Here is a 7,859-nt window from a genome sequence, read left to right on the forward strand (position 1 = left end):
AGATCTTAAGCAATAAAAATATATGTGTCTCAATTTTTTCTAGTGTCGAATAGTCTTAGTTATTGGCCGTTGAAAAGCAGCGTACCGGTAGTGGCGTTTTGGTCGTTTAAGGGTTAAGACAGTAACAAAAAGGTATGATTTTGAAGATTTTCCTGTTAAAAGTTTTAACTTACACAAAATTGAATTGCCTAAACAATAAACAAATAATTCATATAAAAATATGTATTCTCTAAAACCATGAAACAGACCATCGGATTCACAAAATACCCTTAATTCGCGATATACTATGAAAATCAAATTGTTTGAAAGAATAAAAATTGTTTGAAAAATTTAAAATGAAATTGAATTACAGGCTGGTTTAAACAAAAAAAAAGATAAATTCGTATTCGTTAAAGAGATTACACTCTTTGTGACAAGTGGAACGATCAGTAGTAGCACAATTACATAATAATTGATATATTTTGTCGAGGTACCTCACACAATTTAAATTAAATTTCACTTCAGGTAAGTTTTTTTAATCTTACAAACTATTTAAAAAAAAATTCCAGTCACTTTCGACCGAGTAATACAATCATTAAAAAATATATTAAACAATATATGTGTTTCTTTGCTTTAAAGCAAATTCTAAATTTCTTATAAATAAACTTCATAAACAATCATCTTTCCTATATGAAATTATCAACTTCTTTACGTCGTTTCTTAAACGTTTGGCCACTCAGAAAAATATAATTATTTTAGGAAAAACATGATAAAAAATACCCTCTCCCTTCCTCTCTAAGAAAATTTAGTTCGTAAGAAAAATACAATAAAGGTGTAATGATTTTTTACATTTCTGTTGATTTATCTTTGCAATAACATGCTAAATTGCAAGCTATTATAAAATGAACATTTATTTTAAAATTAAATAATTTAACGTTGAAGCGTTCAAAAGCTTAATTTTAAAAAGCCAAGATAAATTTGAGCGCACTATACGTGAAGCCCATCAAAATTATTTATTAATGAAAGCGTTTAAAATTGAGCGAATAAAATTTGAAAGTGTGCAGAATTAAAAAATTTTTAATTGGAAGTGTTCATAATAAAAGGGCTGTAAATTAAGAGCAAGCAGAATTTATATACAGTGAAAGAAATCCAAAATTAATTATGTACAATGTAATGTATGTTTAAAGTAAAATTGGTAGGAAAAAGAAAAGCAATAGAGAAACGACAAAAAAATTGTTTAAACTAATTACACATTATTAAAAGTTCACACTCTTAATTTGTTTATAACAAATGTCTCTTTTTTGCTAAAGAAAAATATAAAATTATGTTTCGTTTGATGTTTAAAAACAGTTTGAACTAAAGATGGTATATTAATCAATTTCATTTATTATATATTTGATAAATATCTGCATTATATTATTACAATCTTTCTTTGATTGAAAGCCTAATATCTAAAGCTTTTAAGAATAAATTTTTCTTTCTTTTGATTGCAGCAAAGAATTATGTTATTCGAAACTGATTTTATATGGTATTTCCTTTATGCACTGTGAATCTAGATTATTTTCGTTTTCGGCTATTTCTTTGATAAGTAATAGAAAATATTTTCTCTGAGTCTACGATAATTTCTGGCGAGTTTCAGCGATTTAAAAGAAATTTTTAATAATTTCATTATGAATATTGTAAAAGCTTTCAATAGCGTTTCCTCTAATTTAATCTACAATCTGATTTCGTTGTTTCAGTTATTGCAATTACTTGTATGGTTAATTGAATTCTTGTATTGAATCTTTTAAATTTTATTATTGCAATATAGAAATAAACAATAAACCAAAAAATACTAATAGTTTGTAAATTTATTTTGAATAGAATTTAATTAAAAAGAAAGAATTTAGCTTAGGATTCTTAAATAAGCCTTCAAAATATTGTTATGTAACCGATAAAGTTTTTACAAACTGGTATTAAAATTGGCTCTTAAGACATCTCCCCGCTTTGACATTAATTTTGATGATAATTTAGATAATAATCGAATAATAGCTAAAGAGCCAGGAGAGCTTAACTCCTGTACAGGTGCCAATAGCAATATAACTTAGGGATGCTGTCTTGCATACATTAGGGCCACAGTTTCTTAATGCAGAAGATCAGCATTAAAGATATTGTCTCGAGACAATATCAAATACCAGACACTACATAAACACTAGAAATTAATTGACATAAGGAGATACATAAAATTTTGAGGTAAAAATATCACCTTGAGCCGTCGAACAGTAAGACGACCACAAAATGATGGTTGATGAATTATCAGCCTTAGCAAGACGAACAAAATTTGCCCGTTAAAAAGTCACGAATTTTTAGTTAGGTCTCGGATACGAGAAACAGAGATAAATGATTGAATCTTATTTCTCTAAGAAATGTATGAACAAATGTTGTACTTTTTAACGAAAAGTTTGAATTTTCTGCAAACAGTTGACTAAAAGTTGACTAAAAGTGAGACTTGGCGCAATAAAGTGCCGATACTGGGCCAAGCATCGGTGGAGGATCGGCAAATATAAATAGCCAATATAGGCTGCCAGCACTGGGCCCATTAAAATGCCAATATTGGCCCAATAACTTTAGCCGACCTTTGGCTGCAAAAATTGGATCAACACTGGGCCGTGTATTAAGCTCCGGCATTTCGCGCTTTGTTTGTTTCCTCTGCGATGATTAGTTTATCAATTTTTGGCATTATTAACATAAAATTATACAGCGTTATAAAACTAATCCATAAAGTAAGATTTTTTTTAATTAATATATAAACAATGCAAAACCAGTTAATTTATATATTTGTTCTTTATTTATTTTCGACAGCAGATAATCTACAAGTAATTTTTCCAAAGTAGATCCGTAAAATATGCATACAATTGATAGTCGGAGGCATATTATTCACACAATGGTTTAACAGTTTCTTTTTTTCAGATTGAAAAGCACAAAAAAGTGTACTTGTAATGATCTAAAAATGCATTTATGCAACCAAAATAATCAAATATGGTCGCAGTATATTTTTCAGTACATGCAAGAGCCTACCGAATGGAAAGAATCAGAGTTTCATGGTCATAAATCGTGACTTATAAGAGTTTAAAACATTTTTTTTAATGCAAAATTTAGTCCTCTATCATTTATTTTCCCAGCGTTTTTTTGTGGGATACGTGCGAAACGAGTAGTTTTGAAAACACATGTTTGGCTTCAAACAGCTCAAAATAGCAAAAAATCCTGTTTTTTGAAGAGTCATAACTCTTAATCTATGAAGAATAGAAGATTATGTTTTTAAAGATTTATGCATAATCTCCGTCTTTTTCTCTTACACCACTTACGTAGCTTCGCCGAGAAGCTAAATATTTTGAAAAGGCTAAACACGTATAATTTGCCCTGAAACATAGGTTAAAAGTGATGAGCTTTGGAAAGTAATTTAAGTATAATTTAGAAAAAAAATTAAGGTAACTTAATTTAATTTTAATTAAGTGCATTTTCTTAGAATAACTCGAAATTGTAGCTACTTTACATGAAGTTTTGAACATTTTTTTGGTAAAATGCACAGCTTCCAGAGTAAAGATATGAACTTAAGAATGAAGTTTTTTGCCTCTTCTTTTTTTAAATGTGGGTTCTTTGGAGCATCATAAGATATGTTTTTTTGGCCTTAAGCTTTTTCAGAATTTCCTCTGGTTTAATTTTCGTGTTGAACATTTTGTTCTAAAAAAAATCTCTAGAAAATCCGGTTAAAAGGACGGGTATCGAAATGTTGGAGATTCTGAATGTCTTTTGATAAAAAATTTTAAACTTTTTAATACTAAATGTAAGGGAGTTTTGTAATTCTCCATAATAGTCTAGGAAAAAGAATTCTGTATTTATTATAAGAAATTTAATTAAGAAGCAAAATTCAGTCTACGACAAATTTGCTAACGTTCCTAAAGTGAAAAATAGCGTACTGATATTACAGGAAGTCCTAGACAGTCTGGAAAAATATATCTGCTCCTCGATGTGAGTAGTCGATCATTCGGCAATACGAGAATTCTGCTTTTATTATACGTGTAGCCGATATTTCATTGTACAAACATTTTTTGTTATTTAAGAAAATTTTCTAGCAACAATAAAATTATATTAAAATTTAAAAATATTCAATATTTTTATAATCACTTAAAATTTAAAAATTGATCAAAGGTAAAGTCAAGTCTAAAATGGATTTTATAAGCAGAATTATTTTATAGAATATTATTTTAGAGGCATGAAAATAATAACATCTATGAAAAATAATTTCTATCGAAATTAAGCAAATACAAGTTCTAAAATTTTCACTGTTGGTGCTGTGGTGGCGCAATTGGTAGCGCCCCTCACATGTAATGAGGAGGTTGTTGGTTCAAACCCAGCCCGCAGTGAAATTTTTAGAACTTATTTTTCTCGCGTTTGCAATGAATTTCGCATAATAAAAATTGATTGTGATATAGTAGTTCTTCTACTTATGAACCGTACAATACAGAGAGCTCTGTCTTACAAAGATAAAAAACCATTGGGACCAGGCCTCTAAAATTATATTCTATCTAATTAACTAGTCTAACCGAAACTCTGTTTCTATAACTCTGATTCAAACTGGAATTATTTTATATTAATTAAGGTGATATTCGCAGATTTCTAATATTTCTATTCAATTTCATTCAACTGTTATGTTTAGATAATTTAAAAGTAGGTTGGTTATTTTCATTTTTGTATTTAGAAATTCAATACTAAACCAGAGACAGAAAAAATGTTTGAGTTTTAGTGATTTCATCAAAAATAGTTTAACAAGTATATCGACAATTTAACAAATATTTGTATAGTCCTTTAAAAACTGCGAAAATCCTTGAAATCGCTTGCAATCTTCCAAATTCCTCATAATACTGTAAAAACGGAGTTCCGATAAATAAATTCAGCTCTTGACAGATCACAGAATTAAGTTTAACATTAAAAAAAAAACTTTTCTCTGTGTTTGTTGACCTGCAAAAATCATTTGATAAGGTGAATAGATTTAAGTGTTTGAAAGCTCTGATATTTGAAGTCGCGTAATCGAAACTCGAAAGTAAAAACACCCCTACAGATTGTAGGGTAAAGCGTGTTTTGTTAAAGGGATATGCCTAAAAAAAAGATAGGGATGAGTTGGATCACACCCTTACCACTTTTTCCGTAGCTATTTTTTTCCATTGTGTGAAAAGTTAAAATAAAACCATATATCCTGTTTCCCGTAGTCCTCTATCATCCCATAAGGTAAAAAGAGAGAATTCTAGGTGGTAGAATTTTTGCTTGAAGCAGTTTACTGGCAAAAGGATAGGCGTGAGTGGAAACGAAACCCTACCCGTTTTTCAGAAGTTCAGTTCTGGGTTGTTAGTTTTTGAAAAAATTATATTCAAGAGTAGTGGTTAAGAGAACCAACTCTGCATAACGCCCCACCCCCCGCTATTAAATTGTTGGCGCCCGTCTCAAATTTCTTAGAAAATAAATTTCTTTAGCATATTTTGTGTCAATTAAATAAGTTAAGCTATAATTTGTACACATAATGAATATATTAATGATCTAGTCCGATAAAACTTTTATCTAAAATAAAAGTAAGTTCACTTGAGTTTTTGAATAGCAATAATTGGGCAAAAGTGCCAAGAATTGGTGCTCGAACCCTATATAATAAACCTAAATTTTTCTTTACATTTTAATATAATTTAAAAATTATTATATGCTAATTGGTTCAAATGGTCGAATATAGCGAAGAAAATTTGAGATTTTAATTTGACGCCAATTAAAATAGAGTGACATTCTGCAGCATAAAAAAACTATATGAAACAGATATAATGTAAGGCTTAGCTTTACTAAAAAATATTTTAAATTGTACAAATAATTTACATTACGTTGTAACAATAGTTTAATAGCTGCATTCTGAAATGATAGAAGTTTCGACGAACAATTAATTAAAATTACTGTAGCAGGAGAACAGCCGAATAAAAAAAGAGTACAAGAGAACCTCCTGGGTGATACAAGCAGTGAAAATAGAAACCTAGAAATTTAAAAAGGAATAAAAGATAATTATTTATATTATGAATTTAATGTTAGAATTTTGGAATTTGTATACACAATAGTTAATCACAATATGATATAAATATAAACAAATGATTATATATCAAGAGATAAATCAATGTACATATTCTGCTGAATTACTTGTCTCAAAATTATATCTATAAATAAAAGGAGTCTCACAGTGGAGAAAAACTTAAAAAATTTTCCTAAAACAGCCTGTAGTCGACAATTCCTAAAAAATTTTGATCTTTTCTCTTTTGAGAACTCGTGACTGAACTCTAAAATGAATTATGAGAACCGATTCCTTATATTGTTGTTTGCACTTTTGTTTAAACAAATATACTGAAAAATTACAATTTGTACAACTTTATTTCGTATGTTTCAGAAATTAATTGAAATAAACTCTTATACAATCGAAAAATATATAGTGGCTTCTAATACATGAAATAAATTCATAAAATGTTTCAATTAATTTTTATAAACAAATTGTATAAGCACCTTTCAAAGTTGGGTGTTCTATAATATGAACTTCTTTTCTTACAAATCAACTTTATATTCTAACGTTAGTGGCAAAGTATAAACAATATTGAAACAAATCAATATGTGTTAATTTTATAAACAAATGTAAAATCCAGTGTTTTAAGACAAGAAATAAGTCAGGTTTTCTTCATAATTTAAATTAAATTGACGTTACGGTAATAAAGTATTAGGTAACCTTATTCTTCAATAACATCAATGAACATTATAATCAAATTATATAAAAAAATGCAATATTCAGCTATTTTTTCTGAGCAATAAATTCTGCTTTCACTAAAACGACTTTAGACTCATTTAATATTAATGTCCCTGTAGAAAACATTGTCCATCGAAAACGTTGTTAATGCCACGAATAAAATAATAACAACAAATGCACTATTCGGCCAATTATTTGCAGAAATATGTATTGCTTTCACTCAAACTATTTCCAAACAGATCGCGCCGTCAAAAAAGTAAATTGTTTAAACATATTTTTTAATGTTCAAAACAAATGTTGTGAAAAATGCATGATTGGACCATTTATTTACAGGAGACTACTAGGGTCACGTTTTTACCAAATTTTAGCAATGTCATAAAAGGGGGAGGGTCGGTAAGGCCGGTTTTTGGCCTAATTTATTTTTGGACCAAAAAATCTGAAAAAATCATGGTAGTATCTTATAAGTATTCCGAGTCGATTGCACGCTAAACGGACTACCCTCCACCCCCCAGCCACCCCTACAAATATAGGAAACAACACTACCCACCAACTGTATTTTCGAGAGATTTGACACACTTAAACATGTATTCTGAGGTTAGCTCGGGTTTACTATGGTTTTCGGGGTCGCCGAATACAAATCTGGCGTCCGTTTAACTCTATCGCTTCAGGTTCAAGGTCATGGGAATGACATTTTTTAAAAATTCTTTCAGCGTTTTTTATCGATTTGACTTTCAAATGACCTTGAACCTGACGAGATAAAGGTCAGCGGACACCAGGTTCATAATCAGCGACCCCAAAAACTTATAACATTAAAAAAAAAATTTTACCGGTTTTTCTCGATTTGACCTTCAAATGACCTTCAAATGACCTTGAACCTGAAGCGATAGAGTTCAACGGATGCCAGATTCCTAATTAGTGACTCCAAAAACCTATAACGTATTTTTTAAAAAACTTTTTACCGTTTTTCTCGATTTGACCTTCAAATGACCTTGAACCTGACGCGATAAAAGTCAAAGGACGCCAGATTTGTATTCGGCGACCCCGAAAACCATATTAAACCCGAGCTAACCTCAGAATACATGTT

At 29.5% G+C, this 7,859-nt stretch overlaps 1 protein-coding gene and 1 non-coding gene across 2 annotated transcripts in view; both read left to right on the forward strand.

Moving 5' to 3' along the window:
* LOC117182951 (5-hydroxytryptamine receptor 1-like) overlaps positions 1–7,859 on the forward strand; it is a 68,137-nt gene that overhangs the window by 54,993 nt on the left and 5,285 nt on the right. The window lies entirely within an intron of this gene.
* Trnat-ugu lies at positions 4,310–4,382 on the forward strand. The gene has a single exon. It is a non-coding gene; the product is annotated as a tRNA-Thr (tRNA).

Source organism: Belonocnema kinseyi, chromosome 2 (genome assembly GCF_010883055.1).
Source record: "Belonocnema kinseyi isolate 2016_QV_RU_SX_M_011 chromosome 2, B_treatae_v1, whole genome shotgun sequence".
In the NCBI taxonomy this organism is placed as follows: Eukaryota; Metazoa; Arthropoda; class Insecta; order Hymenoptera; family Cynipidae; genus Belonocnema; species Belonocnema kinseyi.